Genomic DNA, 27372 nt, shown 5'->3' with positions numbered 1-27372 from the left:
CCAAAAAGTTGCTTAATAAATACACGCTCCTTCCAGCTTCCCATTAGCGGGCATTAAAGGGGATCTTGTGGGAGCACTTGTCCTATAATGTAAAAATATGAAAGCAATCTGTTCACATCTGTCTAATCTGTAAGCACCAAAGGTGAGCCCAAGCTCCAGGAAAACAACCCTCGTTACCCCTGAGCCACATTTGTTTGCCTGCATTGCCCATAATTAATGATTATTACCTTGCTCCTCACCACCCTGTAGGTAACAGCACCTTGTGGGGAAATCCCTAGTGAGCTCCAGCATTTTTATAGACCCCCAGGAGCTGTTTAAAGGGAAATCTATAGGGGTGAAATCTCACTCCAGCCAGTCTCTGATCCGTGGATGAGCCCAGGATGTGCAAGAGAGGGAAATGCAAGGAAGCAGCCTCGAGGGAGCAGCACAAGAGCTGGACCAGAAAGAATGACATGACCATGTATAGGTAACATCTTATGAGCCATAGAATCTGCTCCCCTATGTTAAATCTCTTCAAGGGAAGACAAATCAGTCCCTGTGATAGTATTACACCAGATAATCCTTCCAGAGGAGGACATCCACATCACCGTGCTTTAAAAGTTTACAGGACTTTCCATAAAGAAGACACTGCCATTGACCCAGATATAATAAACAGCTTCCTTCTGGCTTGGATGGATCTTTGTAATCTACACTACTTTTCACTTCATGCTTTTCTTGTTTTTGTTTTAGATTTAGTGCACATTATAAACACCTTGCAAAGGAGAAGTGTGTGAGCCCTGGGATTTAACACCTTTGGTGCTCCTGCAGCTCTGCCATAGGGACAAAGTCAGGTATTGTACAGCACATTTGCTTTTCTCTCCCTTTTTTTGTTTAAATTAAACTCTTTGTATAAATAGTCATTCTGTCTGATTATATAATCTCCCACATTTAGATCGTCTGTGTTGCAACCATGGCAACTCCCAGAGCTGAGCACATTTGGTTCAAATTTCTTTCTAAATTTGCTGATGAGGGTGAAGAAACAGCTTTGGAAACCCTTCTCAGACAACCTACATTTGTTCTTTGCTTGTGAAGCTCAGTCCAGCTTGGATTGACAGGAACCAGTGCCCTAAAAAAGTTCAGAGCAAGTGTCCATCCCCTTCCAGCTTAACTGATTGCATCTCTGGCACTAGCTATGGATAAGAGCAATATCATCAAGGAAAATAAATATCTAAGGTTTGTTTAATAAAAATTAAGCAGGAGGATTGAGCAGTGGTGGAGCAGGAGAATGACATCTCCCATGCACAGAGCAGGCAGCACCCACAGTAGCTGGGCAGGTTTCCTTGCCTTGCCTCTCCAGTGAACTTCAGCTGTCATTTGAAAACCAACACTGAAGATAAAAGGTTCCAAAATTATCTTCTAGTATGGCTAAAAAGCCATCTGAGAGTGATATTATCTGTCTGGAGTCCTGATTCTCGGTTCTAATTTTCTCACTGCAGAATGTGACTCAGTGGTTGGGTGAAGTGAAGCAGCTCAGCCACACAACTATGGAGCCTTTGGTCACACTGAAATAATTCCAGATTATAGTCTGATACTGAAAACCCACCTAAGGCTGCCAGCCCCCACCTCTTCTCATGCTCTGCAAGGAGTTTGCAAAGGGAAAGTAAATCAAGGCCCCACACTGTATGCAAAGTGAGAAAAGCAGAAGCAGATTTTTAAAAACAAGTTTTTTTAAAAAAAAAGGTGCAATTAGGTAACTTTTCTAATCAACCATTGTGATCACCTACTGTATTTTGCTATTTATATCATAATTCTTGGTATTGCCTTCAAAGGGGTGAATCAGCACAATCAGGTCTTTGTTTTCCTTATGGCATAAATACCCCAGATGAGACACGGAGTCAGATTTTGAAGTAACGTGACTGCAAATGCTCAATACTGATCACAGCTGCCAAAACGTGCCATAAGCAACAATGAAATGCAGTGATTTTGCACTTGAAGCACTTCCAAATTTACTGGGACCAAAATCCTCCTGTATTAAGTATTGGAAAAATCCTGTGGTCAAATTGGAGAATTTTTGCAAGAAGTTAAATTTTGCATATGCCATTGCCCATCTGTTCTGCAGAATTGGCTTCTTCTGCAGCAGCCCAGGCTGGTGGACACTGCCAGATATGACCTGAGAGACTGCAGATTGGTTTTAGTCTGGTTATAAAGCTGCCTCACAGTCTAGAGATTGTTATCCTTACACAAATATGACAAGACCTGTAGTCCAATTGAGGGAACCGAAAAATATTCCTTCATACTCTATTTAAATCTGCACAGCAACGAATGAAAGCAAAGGTTTCACACTTATTGCAGGCACTCTAGAGCTTGTACAGAATTTAATCTCTTGCTTCAGCTGGATATTTACAACAATGAAAGGCCCAGCCATGCACAGACAATTCATGCTACAATTACACTTACAAAAGCACGTGGCAATCAATAGCTCATGTAGACACTGATTTTGATTATACTTAATAGATGGTGCTGGTAATGACTTACTTATATCAATTAATTTCTTTCCATTTACATCTTAATCACTATACCAAAGAGTCCTAGAAACCATACAGCAAGATCCCATCTATGTTTTTGTCTTAGGTTGACATGAGCTTTGACACCATCAAGTGCTGGTTTGATGCTGCAGGCTGGAGGGAGAACGGAGATTAAATGCAATAATTAATTATGTACATTTGAAACTGAATAGGGGAAACATAGGACAAACAGGTTGCCAAGTTTATGCATTAACAGTAACTTGTTGCATTAATTTGGTTTCTCAATGATGGTTTCTAATTCCTGTTTCATTACATGAGGAGAAGGAATACGTTTAGCCAGAGCTAAATACTTTTGTGGAGATGCTGGACTCATTTTAAATGTGTCTATTCTCCTACCTGTAGACAATGGACCTCTTTGTTATCTTCTTCCTTGCCTGATAATCCCATGGAGAACTGAATAAACTCAGACATACAAGGGAATAACAGTAGCAGAATCCTCCTGGCATATTCACAACCCACCGGGACTCGGCACAAGGTGGGGAAGGCGTTTAAATAAGCAAATAAAAAGCCACCTGAGCCTCCTTTGCAGGATAATGTGGCAGGAGCTTCTCTGGGAGCCGAGTAAACAAATGAATTAATAGGAGTCGTAGCCTCTCGTTGGGTATTATTCATTCTTCTTTATTAGGTTGCTCCCTGGAAACCTGGGTAAACTTTGGCTGTGACTTTCTTTTTGATCTTCTGTGCCCAAATCGGCCGCTTTAATGTAATCCTGGAACCCTTTCAAGAAGTCTGTATTCACAGGCCACTCTGTACTTATTTCCATTTGAAAGGGCAGCTGGTGCAAATCCTGGCTGGAGCAGCTCGGTGGGGTGGCCATGGCTGATTCGAGTTTCGGCCCTGAAAAGGAAAAAAGGGAAGAGATAGGAAGGCTTGTTCAAACTGAAAATGCATTCCAGGTATCCAGGCTCGTGGGTCAGGGGGAAGAGGGAAGAGAGAACCTCCTCCATCCCCAGTGGTGCCCCCTGCCCAGTTTGCCACTGCTCCCAGGGAGACACCTTTACCTTTACCCTGGAGCTCTGCTGCTTCAAAATCAGGAAGCAAATCCTGCTGAGTTTGGGGACTTTTGCTGCTAACTTGTCTAGGATAGATTAAACAATATAAAGTCACTTTGCCCTGTTGCTGGTGGTGTTTTCTGGACATTTTTTCAAGCCTGTATCCTTCCCCCTGTACCCTGCATGCAAAGTATTCTCCAGCCACAAACTGATGGAGGGGTGTTTAAAAGAAATACTTACAATGTCTGTTCACAAGTGCTCTGGATGTAGGTCTGCAGCATTTGTTTAGCCAAGACACAGCCCTATTTTAAAAACTTTTTACATAAATAAAACCTCTCTGGTTCATTTCTACCCTTTATATTGCCTTGGATCCCCACTAGTCTGACACCTTCTCTTTTCTGGAGAAATTCAATTATAAGATAGCATTATGATGGTGCTTTTGATATTTGTGTCATTTCTTTCACTTTTTCTTACTACACACACCCTTTGCTCTTGCACGAGCAATGCCTTCATAGGGCAGGGCTCTGTGAATGAGATGCCTCATCCAGCACATTGTCACCTGGTATATGAGGTAAATAAGCAAGTAACAAGCATAAGTGTGAGTGTCCAGACCTAATGCAGTCTTTTGGCAAAATCTGTATTTTTCTGTGCACGTGTCAGAGCAATCTCATGTTTAGCTGCAGAAAAACACGCTCGTTGGTGTCCCTGGGGAAGCTGCCCTGCACTTCACTGGGAGCCAGCTCACTCCTCTCAACAGCTTCACCTGCAAAGAGCATTTCACTGTGAAATATTTCAGTGGTGCTGCTTCAGATTGCCTCAGCCACGCTGGCAAAGATTCTGGAGTGAACACAGCTCAGGAAGAGTCCAAGAGCAAACCGCTCCTTGAGGAGGCAGAGGAGAGGATGCTGCAGGGCTTGGGTGCTGAATTAGCTCAGTACCCTCACAGAGTCATCACAGCACCAAAATCCAGCTGTAAACAAATTATAAAATACAACTAAAAAAACAAACAAACAAAAAAAAAGCAGTGGCTGTTGCCATCAGGAACTGAACATTTTCTGCTGTAATCAGTGCGGTAGAGAAAATACCGGACTATTCCCAGAGTTTCTCACTCTGAGAGCAGGAACAGAAAGAACCAGTACAATTACTATGGTAATTTCCTATTTTCTAACTACACAGAGGCCATTTGGCTATCCTGGTATCATAATAGTTGGTAATTTTTGAGTTTTTAATAGCTACTATAAGGTTGGCCCAATAATGCTGCCAAAATCAGCAGGCAAAGACTGGAGCTGTTTGGACATTCACTGCTATCACGAGAGGACCTTACAAAAGGAATTAGTTTATGTAACTCATATTTCATGAAAGCAAATGAAATCTCAAATGTCCTGTAATTATAATAATTATTTCTACTTGATGTTTAATTACTCTGTCTAATGATCCAGCAGCACTGTAATGGACAGGTAAAGCTCGGATGAAATTGTCTTTCTCATGTAATTTAGTTTCTAAAGGAGGACAAAGGTTTTGGTGCTTGTGGCAGCAGCTGATTAAGTAATGTCACAATTTCCATGAATTGCAAAATGTGATTAGTTGTGGCTATCCTGCTCCTGCCAATCACTGCTCATGTCACAGAAACGTGGCTTGGGCTGTGCACTAAACTCCTGCTCCTTGAAGTATTTCTGTTGATGTTGAGTAAAGCACAGGTAAATGGTCACTGCTGTGATGGATGATTATAACGAGAGATCTGGGGAAAAAGGAACAGTCCATTAAGATCACCCAGAAACAGCGTTTAAAGCAATTTGTATGAATATGTGAAACTGATTTAAATGAAGCAAAATGCATCGTTTTGGTTTTGGATTCTTTAAAAGGTGAATGATAAATGGAGAGTGGTGGAGCTAGAAAAGGACCTTGCCACCATTTACTAGGCAGCAGGGAAAGTAGGATACAACTCTTCTGGTCTTATACACCAAGTGTTAAAAGACTCATCCAAAATTACAGAATTTTGGGTTCAAACCCTCCATTACTCCAATTTAAGGCAGCAATTTTACCCAAATAATCCTGCTTTTTATGAGAGCATCCCTGTCACGAGATTGACAAAGCCTCTGCCACAGTTCTGTGCCTCTCACCATCCATGTCTCCAGCCTGGGGGCTGGGCACTCATGTACAGAGAGTGCATTTTGCTTCAAATCAATGTTCAAATAAAGAACAGCTAAGTCAGCTTTTATCCTCCAGGCCAAACAGTCCAGTCATGGTCACAATCTCACCCTAAGACCCAGGCCAGGATAGATGATGAATTCCCTGATGCTTCCATGAAAGGAAAGCTTTGATGGTGTCTCAACACTCATGTGATTTGGTGTGGGAGCCAGGACTGGTTTTAACTGTGAAAAATCCTCATCCCAGGCAGCTCAGAATGTGCACAAGCAAGATTCCTAAACTAAAAACTGACACTGGAAAACCACAGACATTGATTTGTTGTGATCCTGATTTAAAATGAATCACAGAACCAGAGAATCCCCAAATGGTTTGGGTTGAACTGGACTTTAAAGACCACCTTGTTTCACACCCCTGCCATGGGCAGGGACACTTTCCACCATCCCAGGTTGCTCTAAGTCCTGTCCAACCTGGCCTGGAACACTTCCAGGGATGAAAGAGAAGCAAAGCACAGGAATTCTTGAGTCAGAGATCAGGAAGGTTAAGTGTCAGAGGAAGCAACAGCAAAAGTAGGGCATTGCTCAAATTTTCTCTTCTAATTCTGGGGGCAGCACTGAGGTTCAGGCTCATTAGCACGCTGTGTATGAGGCTGGTGATAATGGCAAAATGTCACATACTTCAGCCTAAGGAAAATATGAAATACGGTCTGTATGTCTATCTTTTCAAAAATCTGTCCTGAAGCCCACGGAGCTGGGGGAGGACCAAGGACCACACAGCCAACGTGAGCAGGAAAAACACCCTCCCTATGCTCCAGAACCTGAGAAGCTGTTGCTTAAGAAAAAGAAATAGACTCTGTTGAGGACCTGCTGCTCAGTTCCTCAGGCCTGGGAGGAAGCAACCTGTTTGTGCAGAATGTACCCCTGCAGCTGGCTGGCATTTTAGCAGTACAAGACTCTAATTTTAATACCATCAGAATTCTCCCAGGCTGCAGGTGAATCTAAGCTGCAGAAATGGAGCCAGGTTTCATTTTAGTTTGAAGTATCAAAACTGCTGACAATTAAACTTAATTGTATGAATAAGCTCCTTAACGGAATGCACTGCTGGGCTTTCATCCAGCCCAGGGCTGGCAGGAAAAGGGATATCTATATGCAAGGAGCCTGCCAACGTCCCACAACCTGGGAGAGCAGGGCTTTATCACCATTTAATAGAAACACACAAGGACCCTGATCTCCCTGCCTTTCCAAGAAAACTTCATTTTTCTTTTCCGTGAAGTGTTGCATTAACGGTGCTCATCCTCTACAACCTGCTTCTCCCTCGCCACATTTTCTTGAAGTTAAGTTTCTAGCAAAGCATTAAATCTTTTCATAAGGTGTAATTATTGGCTTTGGCTCTACCTGCACTAATAACAGCAATGAACACTGAACAAAAAAAGGCCCAATATAATTTTTTTTTCTGGAGATATCCTTTCTGAAATATTAATGTTTGTTCCCTCTAGGGTGGCACCTTTATTTGCTGTTTCTTATGCAACCAAGTTTGTTACTGTAGCTGCCTCTGCAACCAGAACTGCAGTGAGCAAATCTGTCCCTGGGGTCCAGGGGTCAGCTTTTTCCTATTTTATTTCTCTTTGGTATAATTTTAATTTATTTTCCCTTACTCTAACACTTATGGAGATCTAAAGGCAACTACTCCGGTTGAATAAATCTAAATACCATTACCAGTAGTCGGATATAGCCTCAGCATTGAATTCCATAACACTGTGAAGGCACCTATTTTCATTTTTTCATAAAGCAGGCTTTAGGAAGGGACAGCTGACCAACACTGTGTTGTGAAACTTGGAATTTTTGATCCATGAATCAGCAGATTTTGTCCCAATGTCTTCTCATACGCTGTGATTTTATCACATTCTTATAATTACTAACGGGACAAGTCCAAACCCCAGACCAAATGTCACAAGACTGTGCAAGATTCTTGTGTTAATCAGTGATTTGTTTCTCACTCTCATGGTGAGAAATGTCCAAAACATCTATTTCACATCTGTGAACTGCAGCAGAACTGAATCCATTTCCACTCAACAAAGAATCCCAGAGCCCTCACCCAACAAGACAAAGGTTTAGATGGGAACAGGGGATAAAATATGGTCCGTGGGGAAGTTTGAGGAGTTCAGAGAATGCTTGGATGCTGTGAGTGCTACAGAAAACATTAAATATTCCAGAAAGAAAAGCTCAATTCCAAAGAAAAAAAATCGCACAACGTTGAAAACTGAAGCCTTTAACCCAGGATTAGTCAGGAAAGAGCATAAAAATATACAAGTCCAGCCCCACCACTGTGCAGCCTTCCTGTAGTGGTGGATTTATCTTTCCTTTGCCTTGCACTAGTGTATGTGCTACCTGGAATTTCAGTGAGCTTTCAGCTTGATTTTAATGTGTTTTAGAACAAATCAAACCTGCTAAATTGATTAATGAGAATTTACAGCGTTTTAATTATGGAGTGTGGTTTTGAATGATTTAAAGTCTGATATGAGCTCAGAGCAGCCCAAGATTCGGCAAGGAAATGAGAAACATGACATTTTGAAAAGGAAACCAATTTCCCTTAACTTAAACCGTTGCTCATATAAACCAAATTATAAATATACTCTGTGACTGTAATGCTACAGAGGACAGCTTACGAAAATATGATTAGTGGTGCAATTTCCTTAGGTTTCAGATCCTTTCTTCTTTTCTTTGCTGGCTTTAATGCAGGAAAAATCAACATCCTCCCTCCTCACCCACCCATCTTTCTCAATGAAAATAAAACAACAAATCAAATTCTGCAGGAGAGCTTGGGGATATCCTGACAAAACTGCACTGTACAAAGAGAACTCAGGACAAGGGGGTACAAAAGAAAATACAGGTATATAAAGGGTCAAGAAATGGCTGTGATCCCAAGGTTATGCCTCACCTAGTGCCACAGTTCAGCTTGGACTGACATCCACAGCTTCTGAGGGAAGCAAATACAGAGAAGTGGCAACATTTTTTTGTGCTTCAAAGACCATGCCTCTATAATTTGGCAAAGGGGCATCAAATGGGGCAAGCACATGAAAGACACCAAGAGCTTCCTTTGAAATACCTTCTGGTGGGTCAGGCATATCATCAACAAAAGCAGAACCTAAAGGACCACCAAAAAAACCTATTTTGAGCTGCAGGATGCTTCAGTACATCAATATGTGGGGTGGTAGTGGGACTGCAGGGCACCTGAGGAATGGCAGCACTTCCTTAGGTCATCGGTCTACTCCAAAAGCTTTGTTGCTTTGGTGTTAGAAAACTCAGCACTGCTAAATTTCAAGTTAAAAATTAAAAAAAGAAAATCTGGTTTACCTCATCTAGCAACTGGCAATCTGATGCTGCCTCTGCCGAGAAATTGGGCTTTATTCTCGTGTAAGCAAAGGAAAAAAGAATGAGTTCATTGGCATTCTCCTTGCACAAATAACATGTGCAGCACTTCACAAAGGCAGCAGATAAAAGTAACATTATTTCATTTATCAGAAATGATGGGAAGGAAAATGCAAGGGAAGTACTTGCTTGAAAGTGTGTAGTGAGATAACTGTGTGTGAAGTATTGGTTTCTTGGAGTTTGGCAGCAATTTATTTATTACAGAACTCCCTTCTGAGTGCTACTTCCAACAAAACATGACCATCAGTGACATGGATAAGGATTTTGGAAAGCTGAGGCTTTGAAAATTCATTTGGGAGCATCTCCATTAGGGATCATTAGAACCAGTCCCTGCATGTACAAGGAAGACTCTGGACCCAACTCCTGCTGGCATAAGTATTTTGTTTTTACACAAAAATCCCTAGTGCTGAGAGCAGCAAGGAGACACAAAATATAGGGCAGCAATATCCTTTTTAAGTATTTTGGTGGTTGTTTTTTTTTTTTTTATCATCATTTCTCTTTGCTGCTTCTTTTCTCTCGTGGTGCAGTCCTGGAGAAAACAGTATAAATTCCCCAGTGCTCAGTTTCTAGTGTGTATTTAATCTGCCTTCATTCAAGTGGTAATAGATCGTTACAGGGATACCTTCACACAGGTGCCTGGTGTGTATAATACCTCTTCATTACAGCGCTGAGGGAACTGGATCCTTTTTTTTTTAAATATTAATCTCTTTAGGTTTTCACAAGCCGTGCCACACATCATAATTTTAAGGTCCCATCTGATGACTCATTCTATTACTCCCAAGCCCATGCAGAGCAAGGCAAGAGACTGTCTGGCTCTCCTGCTCTGCTGTGTGGAACCCTGTGTGGAACCGGAGCTTTGTGAGGATTCAGGGGAGGAAGCTTTGTTAAAGGCACAAAGAAGGCAGCTGAAATGGAATGAACAGTTTATCTCCATCCTTGGAAGTGTCCAAGGCCAGGTTGGACAGGGCTTGGAGCAACCTGGGATAGTGGAAGGTGTCCCTGCCCATGGCAGGAGGAGGAACTGGATCAGCTTTAAGGTCCCTTTCGACCCAAACCATTCAGAGATTCTGTGATTGTCTCAGCTCCCTCACAGCCTCTACTGGGTTCACCAGCCCTGTGGCATCCACTGCTCACTCCCAGCGCACAGATGTTGAGGTTATGACGTAAATAAGTTTGGTTTCATCCCAGGATCCCAGACCTGATCCCTTGGCACAGCTGCATCCACAGCAGTGCCCTGTGTTGGTTCTTGCCCCGTGGGCACGTTGCAGGGAGCAAAGCCAAGCTGTCCCTCCCTGGAAGCTGCAGCAGCGAGGGAGCACAAGGGATCTCTGCCCCGAGCAGCCAGGTGGTGACCAGCATCTCTCACCTCTTGCCACAGATCCCAGCCACTGGGTTTATCATGGGAATCACAGCACAGCCCAGGGAAGCCGCCGAGGCTGTCCCTGCAGCTCGCCTGCACCAAGGCAGCCCAGAGGGGATTAATGCAGTGGAGCTTGGACAGCTTTGCCACCCCATGGCCAACATCTGCCCAGCTCCTCCTGGAAGTGTCACACAGAGTTGTGTAGGACATTCAGCTGATCTCTGTAGGACAGACAGAGCTATTCCCGCTGCCTCCGTGAATTTCTACAGATGGAGCAATAAGGCACCAGTCTGGTGCCTACAAAATTTGTACCTGATCTGAAATGACCCTGAGACTAAAGAATTTTATGGCCTTTTTGTTCTCCCCAGGAGAGCCTTAAAAACAACCCCCCAGCATAAAAATGGAGAAAGACAATTATTAAAGGCAGTAACTACAGCACTGGGGACTGTAACTAAGAAAGGTTCTCAGAAGCAGGGATTTGGAGCATGACGTGCTGAGGAAATTCATGCTCCTTTAAACAGGAGCAGTTGTAAGTGTGACAGTGCATTCCGAAAACATGTTTCAAGCGTTTGGGACCCTGAGAGATTATTGAATACTGCACATTACCAGGTGTGAAGAGAAATTAAGGAAAATATCCCAAATGGAAGATGGGAGCTGCAGAAAAGTTCCAGCAGAGCTGAAATGATCTGAAAATAAGGAAGAGAACTAGGAGGGATTTATGCAGCTCTCCATTAGCATGAAGAATGCTGTCAGCAGAAGGGAAGGAAGAGTAGATACATTTCTGACAGGAACAGGTCCTTACAAACTCCAACTGTAAGAGTTTCCTGTTCTCTCCCACCACCTGTTTTCAGCTCTAAGTGAAAACTAAAAGCAGAACAAGAGAAGTTGTAAAGAAACTCAAGATTTGTCCAATACTCCATGAGCATGGACCATGTCAACCTCTGTTGGAAATACAGGATGGATTGCTTCCATTCCTTTTCCTTAAGGAACTCAGCCCTTTTATTTTTTCCATAATTAAAATTATATATATACGCCTCCCCCCTGCCGTATATTTATATTCTTGGAAACATTTGCTTGGAAAACATAATCCAGACTTATTGATGGCTAAAATGCAGAGCATTAAGAGAAAATAGGGAACTTGATTGCTTAAACCTTTAAAGTCTGGAGAGAGAACAGAGGGAGTTTCTGTAAAAGCAAAAAGACACACAAAACTTAGTGTTGGAAGAGCTTCCACATCTTGACTGATTGTAATTACTTGGAACTTGGATTTTAGTAATTTTTGTCTGTTAAGCAAAGTTCTGGCTGGGAAAAGGAAGGTATATCATTAGGCTTCTTCCTTGAAAAGGTTCTGTTTCCAAGATACTGGAAGTATGGAGAGACTTCCAAAGGCAAATTTCAGTTCAGCACAGTCAATTAAAGCTGAATAACAGGATAAAAAGTCTCCTTGGATAACTCTTGGCCCTGGTGGTAGGTGAGCACTATATAATTAGCACCAAGCTGGCAACTGTTCGTAGAACGTTTGACAGAGGAATGTGCTCCCTCCCCGGGGATCCCTTCTCCCAGCCAAAGCCTGCACTGCCCTTTCCTGGGTGTTGGGGAAACTCAGAGAAGAAAAAAAAAAGGATTTTTTTGCTTCCTACATCCTCATGTCCTTCCTGGAAGGACCTTGGGAGCCCTTTCTCCTCTGTCATATTCAACTTTCTCTGCTCACCCAGGCAGTGATGCGTGGCAGAGATCTTCAGAAAGCTCAAGCAATCACTTGAGGGCCTGGGATAGCAATCAGCTATGCAAAATGACTATCATCTATCACTCTGTGATGTCTTCGGGAGACAAGTGAGAAAAACACGATCTTGGGTGTTTTGGTGAAGAAACCACACGATAAACAAAATCTCTGCAGCTCCACACAGCATAACCTGGCAGCAGAAATTCCAGACACCACGCTCCAAACTTCATCTGGAGCAGCCTGCATCCTGAAAACAAATCTGGGGAGTTACTATATACTGGAACAGCCCCAAAAACCAAGAAAAATAGAGAAGTTACCAGGAAAATATACATCTTGCTTTCCTCAAGTCTGTGCATAACATAAGACATCTCCAGTATGACAGCACTTCCAGCCAGCAGGGAAAGGAGTGGATGAATGAAAAACCATCTCCCTAAGCTTTGGGTGGTGAAAAAACACAGATTTTTAAATAGATGTTTCCCCAGCAGTGTTCAAGGCCAGGGTGGACGGGGCACTGGGCAAACTGGTTTAGGGTGAGGTGACCCTGCCCATAGCAGGAGGGTGGAAGGAGAGGAGCTTTAAGGTTCCTTCAAACCCAAACCATTCTATAACTTTATAACACCGAAGCCGATGTATTCCTTTGTAGTGCTCTTGCCACAAATCATTTCCAAAGGGAAAATTGTAATGTGACAAACTGAATTTCTGGTATTGGAATGAATCCAGCTGGAAGAAATGGGTAAATCAATAAACCAGCAAAACTCCTGTGTGCAAATAGCCAGAAATTACCTACAGAAAATCACTCTCGAGCCTGCTGGTTCTCAGTAGTGCAGCCACCACGGCAGCTCCAGTGGCTGTGAATTTACAGCTGCTGTCTTCTCCATAGTAACTTAAGAGTCTGCCTGCACACAGAACAACAGAATGGTTTGGGTTGGAAGGGACCTTAAAGCTCATCCAGTTCCTCTCCCCAGCCATGGGCAGGGACACCTTCCACTGTCCCAGGTTGCTCCAAGCCCCGTCCAACCTGGCCTTGGACACTTCCAGGGATCCAGGGGCAGCCACAGCTTCTCTGGGCACCCTGTGCTAAGAATCTCTAATCCCGTGGTTTTCTCTAAAGAAATTTCAGACATTTTACTCAACAGTTAAAAAAAAAAATAAATTAAAAAGTGAGCTAGATTGCATTTGTGAGAGGTTAAAAGCAGGTACAAGGGCACTTACAACAGACGAGAACAAATTGCAGGTCTGCAGCCTCGCTCATCCACACTGACACCTCCAGGTGCTCAGCCTCGCTGGGAAAGGATAAAACGTTTCCCTTAAGTACGGTGCTAATGGCAGTAATTGGGAGATACCATCCTGAGTGCTGAACCAGCAAAAGCCCCCAGCTGGCCACAGGAACATCTCCTAATGTTCAATTAAGATAAGGCTCAGTATATCGTTCTGCAGTGTCTTTTTTATTTTTTCTTTTGCTGGGTGGAAGCTTTTGAGATCGATATATTTAAAAAAAAAAACAATTAATATAGCCCATGGTTTCAGTTCCACTGGAGCCCTATTAAACATCTCTCTTCACTCAGCCCTCGTGCCTAATTGCCATCAGCCCGAGCATGTCACTTCTGGAAACCTCTCCTCCTGTTCCAGTTCTCCTCTGTTCTCAGCTCAGAGCTGTTGACTGGAAGAGTCCCTTTGACACCACAGGAGACTGGCTGCCAGTCAGCAGGGCTGTGGCTGCAGCAGTGCCTTCCCCTATGGAATTAGGTCTCCATATGGAGTCTCTGCCGTGGGAGGGGACAGGGGACAGTTGTGCCATGGGTAGGTACTGACCCAGGCAAGGCTTTGAGACAGAAACCCGCAGGGGCTGGGTTTGGGATGGTGCTCCCAGGTGCTCCCATGCTCCTGACTCATGAAAAGTTTACAGAAGCCCTGACACATTCCATGAATTCAGGTTTTACTTGGGAAAAATGGCCGTAATAAAAATAAACCAAAAGCAGGGGCAAAGCAATCTGAAAACACTGGTTCAGTTACACATTAGCAGTGGCAAGTTTGGCTCATTTTTTAACATGCACTCAAAGTGACATTTAATCTCCAGATTAATTCAAATTTTATTTCAAAATATGAAGGGAAACTTGGCATTTAAATTAACCTTCCATCCCAAAGTGATGTTTTTTCCTCTACTCTCATTCACTGGGAACATCGGCACACCTTTAATTACAGTTTCACCCCAGATGATTATTCTGCTCCGCTTTGCAAACTCAGCCAAGAAATCACCTACTTATACAGCTTTTGTGTCTTTACACATCTCAGGGCACCTGAAGAGCAGAGGCAGCTCCTCTCCCTGCTCCTCAGCCTGCTGTCCCCACTCAGGACAGTCCCAGCCTTGACTCTGGGGGCCCCTGAGAGCTGTGGGATCCCTGTGGAAAATCCAGACAGGAGATGACGTTTCCTTGCTGCCCTCCCGTGGACATGCCATGACCACAGTCACTGGTACTTGACTAAAAATCCTTGGCTTTACATGAAGATATTGGGCTTGGCTCTCCACCTGGATTGTTTTCTCTCCTCAAAAATAATTGCATTTACCAAGACAATCAGTGTTTTTATGTGGAGGGAACACAGAGATGTTTCTAGATCATAAATTGTAATCCAAAATCTCTCTGGTACACAAAGATTAATATTTAATGTCTGTTCTATAATGTAATTTCTACAGACCAATCTTTCATCTTCAAAACTTGATCATCATAGACCTACAAAAGTTAGACTTCAATATGATAACAATACTTTATGGACACAGTGATTCCTGAATTCCCTCGCTGTCTCCCACCGGCAGTGATGGTGTTTCTGTGAGTCTTAAAAAATGAGCTAACACTTTTAATTCTCTATTTTCTCTTCAGCTTATATTCAGTACCGCTGAGCATCAAGTGTGAAATGCTAGGAGGAGCCAGATCAGTGCCAGGACAAGATGAGAAGCAGTACCTTTGCAATTGAGGTCATCATCCAAGGATTAAAAACAGACTGTGATCTAACTCCATCTGTTAAGTGTCTAGGGACTCCATGTCTAGTACACAAGAATGCTGTCCTCATAATAGGAATTTTGGAAAGATCTTCAAGAAATCCATCAACTTTCCAGTTGGTTAATGAATCTTTTTTTTCCCAAATGTTAGTCAAACACCTCACATGCTCAGTGTGATATTATGTACAACAGGCCCATGAACCAAATTCTTCCCCTGTTTTGCAGCTGCTGTAATTTATATTTCCCAACAAATCACGACTTTGCCTTTTCTCCTCCTGCCTTAAACAGTGAAGGAAGGGAGAACATGACCACTCCAGGCTGCCCAGAGGAAAGAAGGACAAAACTGCTAAATTGACTCAGTGTGAAAATGTCACACTACCCTGGTGCAACCCCTGGTGTTCTCAAGAAGCAGAGGTGGAAGGAGCCAGCTCCAGATGCTGGGTAGTTTTTCTTCCCCACAGGAAAGTAACATCAAATGCTGCTCTCAGGCACAGGAATTGCTCTGGGAATTGAGAGCCCTCCATCCACAACCTCCTTTCTGGTGTCTTGACATAATGCAAGTTAAAATCTTGCACCACAAACTCTGAAGAGCTGCCTAAAGCATCATAAAATCATACAATGGTTTGGGTTGGGAGGGACCTTAAAGATCATCCAGTACCACTCATCTGCCATGGGCAAGGACACCTTTCACTGTCCCAGGTTGCTCCAAGCCCCGTCCAACCTGGCCTTGGACACTTCCAGGGATCCAGGGGCAGCCACGGCTGCTCTGGGCACCCTGTGCCAGGGCCTCCCCACCCTCACAACAAAGGACAAGATACTGGCCACAATTCCAGTTTGGCAGCCACTTCTCTTTCCTAGCTAAAGAATTGATTACTTCCCTAAGAATAGTTACTTTTCTCTTGCTAACCCTGAGATGAAACACTGCAGACATCCAGAAATTCTGCAAGCCCCATCTTCCTTAGATTTGCAGTAGGAATATTGCCACTGGTTTTGAATATGCAAACCTCCAGATAGTGAATGTGAGTAGTGAGGGCTCATTTCTAATCTAGAGTGAGTTAATGGACAAATCCAGCTAGTAGAGGATAAAGCTGCTTATACACTGACCTGTAGTCACAGAGCTGCTGCAATCATCTGAAAAAATAAATCCCAGCAAAGCCAAAAGCCAGCTCATGGCTCTGGTATCAGCTCACCTTCCTTGAAAAGACTGCAGCCATGTGAGCATTTTGGTCCCCGTGCTCTATTAGGTTCACAAAAAGGTATGTGCCTTAACTTGTGCCCTCTGCGAGGGCGTTTTATGGGCTGTTATTTGAGCAGGTATGTACAGGTAACCCTCAGGTGTCTCTGGGGGTGTGGAACACAAGCCTGTGTGGGACAGTGATACCCACACAGGCACTGAGCTTTGCAGCTTGTTCTGATTTCCAGTACAAGCCTAACTGGATTTCAGTGATTGATTTTTGTCTCTCCCCAGCCCGCTTCACTGCCTCCCCTGGAAACCTACAGCATTTAAACTTCCTCAGCCAAAGTTAGACCATGAAGATGTGGATCCTTGGCTTCTGTACGAGGTCAGAGGCATTTGGCAGTTTTACCCATCTCAGACCCCTAGAGATGGGAAGAATCCAGGCATTTCATTCCTGAGTGTATCTGCAATGCACAGTCTTTTCACACAGCCATATAAAACCACTGCTCCCCTTGTGTGTTATCAAGGTTGCTCAAACAAAGGACATTGTATCTAAGCTAAACACACACGGTGTTTTCAAACCAGGAGTGTCCAGGAAGCCAACAGCAACCTCGCTCTTGAAAATATGATGACAAAGAATGAGTTAATTTTGTTTAAATTAAGGTTCTACTGCATTAGAGGTTAATTGCCAGGTGGGAGCAATATTTTGGTTAATTGTTCTTTACTCAAAAGGTGGCACATCTTAACTGAAATGCCAACTGCAGGACCACAAGTTGCATGTAAAATTATCCTTTCTTTGACAGCCATGTTCCCTGGCTCCTTATTCCCCAGATTTCCTGGGAGCTTTGGTCTACCTTAGAAGCAGGAAGGCATTTCCAGAAATCAGGAGCTTTGCTTACTGCCAGAGCACGATCCCTACCAGCTGCTTCCCTTGCTGAGCAGGGAGCACAGGAACGGCAAAGACATGTGCTGCACTCCCCAGGCTGCCTGTGAACCATGACATGTCACTTTTGAAGTCACCTCCTTTCCAGTATTTGAGGTTTGATTGTCCCAAGGCAGGAAGCAGGAGCTGATTTTAGCTCCTGGAGCATCTCGAGAGCTTTAGGAGATGGAAGGCAGAGAGAAATAAGGGACAGGGACTGCATGTTCCTCCATCAGGGCCGAAGCTGAAGCCTTCAAAAGGAGAAGGAAAGATGACAGAATAAGGATATACCTTTCAACAATCACTTAAAGAAATTCCTTATCAATCTGTTTTTGTGGGAATCAGTTGTGTCCCAAAGTCAATGACAATTCCAACAAACCCACCCTGAATGAGCCCAGTTGAGGCCAGGTGCTCATCTATGGATTCCCCTCCGGTTCCTGCAGATGTCTCTGGGATGTGTGTTTCTGTAATGTCTGTCTGATGTTATTTTTTTTTCCTGTGTGCATAATATTCTTTTTATCCCCCAAATTTAATTTTCTAACTTGTTGGCTTTATTGCTTAAAATTTTAGTAGAGGTTTTGGGTGTGCTGCTGACAAAATAATAATTTATATTATATCAGTCAGTATCACTCCATTGTCTTAATCTTTCATAATGGTTTTTCTGCAGCTTCCAATTTTCCTCTGAATAAAACAAATTACTTAGCAAGTGGAATATCTTCTTGTCATAATAATTTAATATTAAAATGTCAATAAGATTTGGTACACACAGCAGAGGGCACAGAGGTACAGAGGCAGAGCAGAAATGAAGTAAACTTAATAAAGTGAGTGAGAAGGTACAATAGGGATTGAGGTTGGCTCCTGCACTGGATATGAAAGAACCTTTTTATCCTGCAGTGCAGTACAAACATTGTGTAAGCAATAAAATGATTGCAGGAGCACTTCTTGCTGCTGCTGTTTGCTGACACTTAGTGCAGCACCAGTCCTTGTGGGGAGGGAGCAGCACTGGATGGGGACAGCGGGTGGCACAGGGTGGGAAGGGGGGAATGGCCAGAGGCTGGTGGCACACCCTGCCCTCTGCAAGGCCATTCCGTGGGGTTCCTGGCTTGTGCGTGGGTGAAGGCTCCGGTCTGTGGTTCAGCATCCTGATCCAGCCTTCGGGGCAGGATTCGTGCTGGGAAGTCTGAGCCCTCCATCAGCAGGCAGACCTCAGCACTCACTTGTGAATGTTCTCATGAAACTCAAGCCTTCATTTTGGTCAAATTCTCCTTCTGATACAAACTTAACAGATTGCATTGGCAGATGAGTGCTAAATGCTGTGAATTTATCTAGAACATAATGAGTTCCCTAAAAATGTCTGGAAGCCTCAGGAACAGATATGTCCCTTCCCCCCTGCTGAGATGGTCAGCAGGACATGCTTTGGGAGCAGTCCTGATCTTCCTTGGGCAGCCATACACGTCTTTGTGAGATGAAAGTGCAGCATTACAATGACAAATCCAGAATAATTCAGGTTGGAAGAGACTTTAGAGGTCACCCTGTCCAACCCACTGCTCAGAGCTGGGCTAGCTTCAAAGTAGCATAAATTCAAAAAGGAAGCACATTTGCATGAGCTCCAGGACCTTATTATCTGTCTCTGTTCTGTCTCAGGCTAGAGGGAAAGCTGTTCCTGTATCCAAACCACCCTTTTCTCTCCTGCAGCTATGGAAATGGGTGTCACATTCACAGCTGACTCTTTCCACACAAATATATCACCGTTTGAAGTCCCCCTTTTCAGCACCTAAGGTCTCCTCCTGCAGAAACACGACATAGGGCTTGATTTAAGTGTGCAGCTTTTCGTAATTCCTGGGAAGGAACAAAAAGGGAGAGCTGGAGAAGCCATTTTCCCTTTTCACAAAGGAATGTCTTAATGTCTTACACCATAGTTCCACCCTGCATAGCAAGTAGGCACCACTTTGATGTCATTTTAACCAGAGACTGACAAGAGTCAGCTGAAATATGTCTTGCTCTATCCTAAAGCCTTCCACAAATAATCCCAAGGGTGCCTGGGCCACACAGGATGGCAGCAGGACACCAGGGAGCTGCAGAAATGTTCCCAGAACTCAGAGCATCAGAAAGTTTGATGAAAGTTGGTTGAGTCTTCTGCTCACATTTTTTTTTTACCAAGAATGAATAGGAAAGGTCCTTCATCCACTCTGGGAGGTTTTTCCTTATTAACTGCTGCCCTCCTATGTGTAAAAATGAAAGTGGTAAAGACCAAAGTCCTTTGAACAGTCACAATATCAAATGTCAGGGTGATTTAACTGTCAAGAGCTATAAACAAAGCTCCTAGAAAAGGAGGAATTTTTGAATCCCTGTGCCAGTGAAAGGCTCTTTGCTGCTGTATGGTTTGTTTCCCAGTTCTCAGACTGTACCAGTTTAAAATCAGTCAGCACTTTTCTCCAGGGCTCATTCCACAGGACTAATTGCTCGGATAATAGGGAACTGATGCTGATGTTCAGCCAATATTTTCCTCTCTTCCCCTGTGGGCACTTTCTGGCTGCCGCCAGGAGTCCCTGCCTCTGTTTCTATCTACATGTTAATGCTCCTATCTACAGCCTAAATACCTGTTGCTCACTGTAATTGTCCCTCCTCAATTCAAATTTTAGTTCAGCAACACTGCCATAATACAGCTTTTATTTATCAGATTACTCTCTGTCATTTCTTCTTAATTGTTTTTCATTTGTTGACTTCTTCCTGGTGTTGAAGTGGTCGTAACAGAATACAATTTTCTACATGTGCCCAGCTGCTCTTTTATGGACAATATTCTCATCTTTTCTCCCTCCCAAGCCTCTAGTCTTTCAGCTCTAATTGTCTGGTGGACTTACTCGCAGCCGTGCTGCATTGCCAAAAATATATTCTGAAATATCAGATATTTTGGTTTTTCCATATTCTCCAGCCCTGCTGAGTATGTCCCACCGACCAGCACCAATCAACCCCACCTACCAACCCATCCATCCATTGGTTTCATCTCATTGTACATTGCCTCATTGCTTTTCTCTCTTGGTCCATCAGAGTTTTTCCCAGAATGGTTTTCCCATTGTTGTTTGCTGTGCCTTCCAATTTAGGTATCACCTGGGAATTTAATTACTGTGCTTTCTACCTGTTTTTCCAGGTCAGTAAGTGTGATTTTGAGCAAGACTGGACATAACAGAAGTCCCTGAGGTAGCCCTAGCACAGCTTCCCCCAGCTAGGCCTTGCCTGCTGATGCGGCACAGCTCGCAGCGTCCTGGCTATGCTCAATCCATGTGGAATGACTTGCCTCCAAGGAACTGGACTGAGTTAGTTTTTGAGTAAGGGTTTGTGAGTCACTGTATAAAATTATTTACCGGAGTGCAAAATGACAAATAAAGGTTTGGCATCCAAATTTAACAAAACATCTAACCCAGCAAGTTCCTTTCAGTAAGAAACACCACCTGCTCTCCCTTCTATATCCTCCTCTCCTCTGGGGTTTACACAGGTCCCCTTATCTGTCATTGCATCATTTACCTGAATAGGTCACAGAATGCTTTGGGTTGGAAAGAACATAAAGACCACATAGTTCCAAATCCCTTCCAGAGGGAATGTCAGCTTCCTACCAGGCCTTTCCAGGATCTCCCTCTCCTGTCTGCATCCTGCCCTGTCGGGTCTGTCTGGGAGCAGCAGCACTTTTGGTTAAAGGGCAATGCTGGGTTTCTCCTTCAGAAAAAGAACCTGTGAGTGCAGCCCGTCCCATGCCAAGCCCACCCTGTGCATCCACACCTCCAGATCCTGTGATAGACTGAGTGCAATAAAACTAAACAGAATGGACCTTACATCCCACTCACCAACAAATTGCTCATTAACAAGACATATTTTTTTTTAAATTTAAAAGTTCTTGTACTGGACTGTGTCGAAAACCTCTCCACTGTGTAGTATTGTTCATTTTCAAAGAGCTGGCCTATATGTGAATAAATTCTCCTTAGTTCCTCAATCCTTCTGCAGAGAACTGAGAGAAAAAAAAAAACAAACAGCAAAAAAGAAACCAACCCAGAAATTATTTGTAGAATTGTTTAGAAAAATCTTTTCAAAATATGAAGTGAGTTGAAAATTATTTAAAAGCTCTAGAGGGCAAGATTGATAAATAAAATATAAATTATGCACTATTATCTACCGAACCCACAGAGTGGTGCTGCATCCTACAGGGCACTGCATGCTCATCCATGGGCCAGGACTGCATCTGGATAAAGCTATCACCTATTTACAGCGAGGTCTAATGAAGCAGTATTTGTAAAGCACTTGGGACCTTCAATTAAATGCATTACTTTTGATTATTTCCCCTGCTTCCCTAACACCTAGGGGCAAAAAAAGTCAGGCTGGAAACCAATTGCAGACCAATTAAATCCAAGTGTGTGTCCGCGCAGGAGGAGCAGCAGAGGTGGGTAATTATGCATTGCTGACAGGAGGAACGTGAGCTGGAGATGCCACAGTGCTGCCTGGGCTTTGTGGCATTCCCAAATGGCATTCAGGAAACATTTCAAGGGGATCAAAGCTGCCTCACGGGCGCTATACAAATTCACCATCATAAACACTGAATAATACATTACGCTAATCTGATTGCTATTGACTGTTACAGTTGCATGTGTGACCTTGGGCATACATTAATCAAAGGCAGCCGCTCGTATTTCCATCCTGCAGCGATGAGCAAAGCTCATCTCAAATCTCCTCTTGTCCCTGCACCTCTTTCTGTTCTGTCTGCTGTCACACGGAGATGGAGCCTGGTGTTTGGAGGGAAATAGCTTTCTTCAATGCTCCCCTCTTCGTTTGAGCAGACACGGGAACGCTCCGATAGGGAGTAACAACAACACGCACCTTTTTGTCCACCCAGCGCTCCCTGAACCCAATTTAGCAAGTGTCGCAATCTGAAAGAGCATTGGAGCTTGAGAGTAATTGGTTTCCCAGCAGACTACAACTAATCCCAGAAGCTCTTTGGAATTTCAGCAGAGTGTTTATTGTTTACCCTAAGAAATGAGGCATCGTATAAATGAAAGAGCCCATTGCTGACACCCTTCACACAGTGACGCGTGTGTGTGTTTGCTCACATGAGCTGCAGCAAGGCTTAAACCCAAAAAACCCAATCCCTCATCAGTTCCCTTTCCCTTTGGCATTAACAGGAGACAGGGAATACAAGAAAGAGCTGACAGTGTGTTGACAACAAACTGAAAAGGCATTGCTTTGCCTGCATTGATTCCCTTCTCTTTCCCCAAGGCTATGAGATGATGCTTGCTGGATTATATTGCAAAAAGCTCCTGCAGGTGCTCCCTGGTTTGCTGCCTCCTGCCCCAATGTGGCCTTTGTGGAGAGCCTTCCCCCGGGGAGTGTTGAAGCCCAGCAGCAGGGCTCTCTCAAAGCGTGGTGTAACAAATACAAAATCAGACAAAACCTCAAAATAATCTGTTGAGGTGGGTTTGATGTGGTCTCAGACCATTGGCATGCAAATGCATTCCTTTAACAGCTTTACTCCTTCACTTGAGGGCTAAGCATGATAGTCAGTAATTTAAAGGCAAAGGACTGAAAGAGGCTGGGGTTAAGCAAGTGTTGTAAATGTAGACCATTTATATTTAAATGAAATTTAAGCAAGCTATGGCAATACAGATACTATATGAATAATTGGCTCTACACCCACAGGTACCTGCTTTTTAACTGTTGGGTTTAAAAAAAAATAAAATTTTTCAAGAAACCTCTCAATGCTTCTACTAAAATTCCACTCTGCGCCTTGTCGGAGAGGGCCGAGAGGGAGGTGCTGAAGAATGCCTGGACACGAAGGAGAAATAAAGAGGAGCAGGTTGCATGGCTTCTCCTGACAGGCCAGCACTTCTACCTCCCAGCTATGCAAAAACACACAGAACTTAATTAAGAGGGTCCATTTTCTCTACAAAGCCTTTTATGGTCCCTGGCCTTTGCTCAGATACATTTACTTTTTCCATCAGTCACATCAGAACCTCCGGGCTGCTGCCAGGGGACCCCCTGGAAGCTTTCTCCTTTATAAATTTTTCACACCAATTCTATTACCTGGAGTGGACTTTCACTCCATGAGGATGCAGCCTGATCCCCCCAGACCTCTCTCAACCCTCTCTGCATCTGCCACAATGAAGAATTATAGTGCATGCAGACCACTCTTCCTCCTTTTTCCATTACTCAGCAGCTCTTCAGCACACGAGAGTTTCACGATAAATTAATGGATATTTTAGGACATCTGAAGAGTGGTCTTAGAAAGATGCACCAAATTTTGTAAAGAGAATCTCCAGGCCATATCAGTCCCTTGAATATGACCATGAATGGCCATCGAAGACTCCCTTGGAAATAAAAACTGATTACAGAGTTTTGGTGTCTTTGTGGGTTTTTATCCGAATGACTCAACACGAAATGGTCACGCATTGGAAATCACACTGCAAAAGTACATTTCTTGTCCCTCCTAAGATTCCTCCTCACATCCCACAAGGAAATTTTAATTCAGCTCCCACATGGAGGTCCAAAAGGGAGGATTGCTGGCTACTGCAGACAAGGATGTTTCAAAACTAACTCTAGGAGAGAGACTCCATGAATTCTTTCACCTGAAATCCAGATTCAGGAAATAAAATAAAGGAATGGCTGAAGACTGCGTCCTACACTGACTGGCTATTTCATATTCCCACGAGTCAGGCAGGGGATCTTTTTACTCTGCCCTCCCTTTTCACCAGAAAAGCCTGGAGTTAAGGAAGCTCAATTTCACTTACACAAGTTTAAAGCCAGCATAACTTCTGACTCTTGTGGGCATTACTTTTGATTTATACTCATGACGCCAAGGAGAAAATCAGATCAAGGGAATATAAATCAAACAGAGATCAATACCGAGCATCAAGGTACTAATTCTATCTCCTGAAACGGCCCTTACAAGCTGCAGGAGGCCGGGAGACAATTCCCCTGGCACAGGCACAGCAGATTTATGTGGAGCTGTGGTCCTGGAGCAGGGGAGATGTTGGAGGTGGAAGGGGATGGGTCTGCACTTCACGCTATTAAGAATCTCTGTCTGTCTGGGCTGTCAAACAGTCTGGGGGCAGCTTTGGGAGGTTGCCATAAATCAGCACACCCTTGCACTGGGGACTGGGGATGACAACCAAATTGGTTTAAAATTATTTTTCACTGTGGCATTTTTTTGCCTCCAGGAACCGCTGCAGAACCTCAGCCTTGCTTCTCTTGATGGGAGGACCATGGAATAAGAAGGAGTAGTGAGGGACTGAGAGCTCTTCCCCAGACCCAAACCCTCCTGAATGGCATGGCAATGTTCTCTTCATCTTCCTCCAGTGACACAACAGCACTAAACCTGGTCTTTAAAGTGTACTGGGATGTTTCATGACTGCACCAAACGTGCACTGGGTGGAAAGGGCTGAGCCACTGATCCATAGGAGGACACAGTTCAGGGGTTGGGAATGTTCTACAAGCAGCCCACGAAGTGCCAGGCAGATGTTCACACAAGCCAACAGCTTGTCTGGTGGAGTCTTAATTTGTTTTTAGGAGATGTAGTAAAAAGGATGAGGTGCTCTGGCTGCTTTCTGCCAGCGCTGGTAAATGTGACTACATATATTATCACAGCCTGAAATCAAAGGGCTCGGGAGTGGAGGAGTGGGAGAGACACAGAAAATGGGCAAGGATTTTGTACAATGGAAAACTTTACACCTTATTCATCAAAGCACAAATTTGGCAGTTCCTTGCTTTGTGGAAAATTTTTGAGAAATGTGATTGAAAAGGGAAACTTGTTTGGGGGAATATCAGGGGGCCGGTGGGGAGGGATTGATGGCATGTTAAACAACAATAGCTGATTGCATAATTAAGTAATAAAACTCTCCAAGTAGTAATTGTAGGATATGCCAAACAGAGTTATAAGGCAGGAGGCCAAAAGCCAAGTGATTAACCCTTGGAGAAGTGTAACAGTTCCCTGGAAATGCCGAGCCCAGAGTACTGCTGGCGCAGTGAAATACACTTTATAATAAATGCCAAAGAGTAGGACCAGCTTTACACTCTGAGATGATGGCAGTGCCTCCCATCAGTCTCCCATCTCTCTTTCACCATGAAAAAGAGTCAGGGCAGCTGCCCAGGGCCCTTGGGATGAGGCTGGGCACAGGATTTCTTGTGTTGTCCCTGAGAAGCCCGGCCTTGTCCTGGCTCGGAGAGGGGCCGTGGTACCTGGTGTGATGTCAGCTCCCCTCTCCCAGCACTGGCTGAACTGATCCACACAGAGCCATTTGATTTTGTGCTGGACAGCTCTGGAAGTGTTTTAGAAATCTGTTATTCGTCATCTTGTAGCACTTAGAACAGTCTGCTGGAGAAGGTGTGGTGTCTGACTGGAACGCGTCTGATTTCTACTGACACACGCACTGAGCATAATTCCTGTTGCTGTAGATTTCACAGAGAGAGGTTTCTACTTCATTAATTCCAAAGAAATAAAAAGAAGAAGAAGAAATCCAACCCTGATCTCTATCTCAGTGCAGAGATATGTAAAACTGTATTTGTCTCTGGAAGTCATTCTGCCTGCTGCTTCAGGAGCAGACGCAGTAAATCCATTAATGAACTGAGACACCTCCCAATCATTCAGACTTCAAGAACTCATGGCTGGGCTGAGCTCAGGACTGTGATGGTTCTTACCTGTTACAGGTTACTGTTCCCAATGTACACTTGGACACAATTTATACAGATGCCAGTCTTCTCTTGAGCATCACTAAGTGTGTAAAGAAGGTCTAAACTATTGATTTTTAATTTTGTCTTATACACCTCCTGTTCAAGGAATAGGAGTTCTTGACTTACCTTCTTTAAACCTTCAACTTTTTTTATATCTCTATCATCACTTTCACTATTTTTTTATTTCTCTCTGTCATCTCCCCTTATTCCTCTAATGTCTAAGATATATAGTTCTAATATTTTAATCTTTCCACACACTTCAGCTTTCTATTCACTTAATCATTTTCATTGCCTTCCCCAAACCTGTTTTATTTCTGCTCTCTCCTCCCATAAGACTGGAGAGAGAGGCTGAGCAGAGGATCCATGGTGTGGTGTCACTTCATATTAAAGATAAGGAATAATTCTCTGCTTTCCTCAAGCTTTTTCTTAATGCAAATGAACATTTTGTTTGCTTTTCTGGCCACCACTTCTCACTGAAGAGATGTCTTGTTGGCAAAGACACTTCGTTGCTCTCCTGACTCCCTACAGTTAATTTAAGACTGACTCCACACATGAGCAGTTTAAATTGTTTCCTTTTTCCTTTCACTACGCTTCACCTTCTGCTTCCTTGAACTGAGCTGATCCCTGCAATGCACTCCACCCAGCTCTTTAGGAGACTCCTGAAATGATTTATAATTTCACTGATGCCTTTGGCTGTCGAAATCCTTATTTTGGCTCACAGGTCCTGGAGCATCCCACCGCCAGCCTTGCCCTGACGCTGTCATTCCCCTCCCCTTCACAAGGGAACTGGTGCCCGTGCAGCTGCTTACTCTCCCAAGAAATGTTTGTGTGAGACTATTTAAAACCTCGTTGCAGATGGAAATTTTTGAAAGCTCCTGCTCTCTCCGCTCTGCTCCAGGAACACTGAGAAGTGTAATAGGCTGGAGAGAAATTATTATTATTTTTTACAGCACAGTGCAGTTTTGTCCATGAGATCAGATTAAACAGCGTTTTATCACCACCATATTTTTAACTCATTTATTTGATTAAAGTGAGTATCGTTTCTTGTTGCTTTCCAGGTATTTCCTAATGAGAAATTCCCACCTGTGATGTACCTGCCACTCCATCAGCACACGGTGACACTGCATTGCATATAACCCCAGAGAAGCAGCACACTTTGGCTCTGTTTTCATATTTGAACAATGCAGATCATGATATCGACCTCGTTTTGTTAAGGATATTGAACCCACATGCAGAAAAAATAATGTAAAGATCTTTTTCTCTAACCATGTGATGAAAGTGCCACCAGATCTTTCTGGTTTTTCTGTAAAATCCATTCTTAAATCATCATAATAACAATTTTCCATTAACCCTGCTGACT

At 43.6% G+C, this 27372-nt stretch overlaps 1 long non-coding RNA gene across 2 annotated transcripts in view; it reads left to right on the top strand.

Annotated features, from left to right (window-relative positions):
- Positions 1–20693, top strand: part of LOC109144307 — a 30198-nt gene extending 9505 nt beyond the window's left edge. The window contains exons 3-4 of one of the 2 annotated variants that reach the window (XR_002044979.3): positions 730–830; positions 20455–20693. This is a non-coding gene — a long non-coding RNA (uncharacterized LOC109144307). Of the gene's footprint in view, positions 1–729; positions 831–15088; positions 15862–20454 lie in introns of those variants that run through there. The other variant, XR_002044980.3, reaches the window with a different exon arrangement.
- Positions 20694–27372: the final 6679 nt, after the last annotated feature.

The sequence above is a fragment of the Corvus cornix genome, chromosome 20, assembly GCF_000738735.6.
Source record: "Corvus cornix cornix isolate S_Up_H32 chromosome 20, ASM73873v5, whole genome shotgun sequence".
NCBI lineage: Eukaryota > Metazoa > Chordata > Aves > Passeriformes > Corvidae > Corvus > Corvus cornix.
The sequence above is the reverse complement of the archived record's forward strand: the minus strand, read 5'-3'. Positions and strand labels throughout refer to the sequence as shown.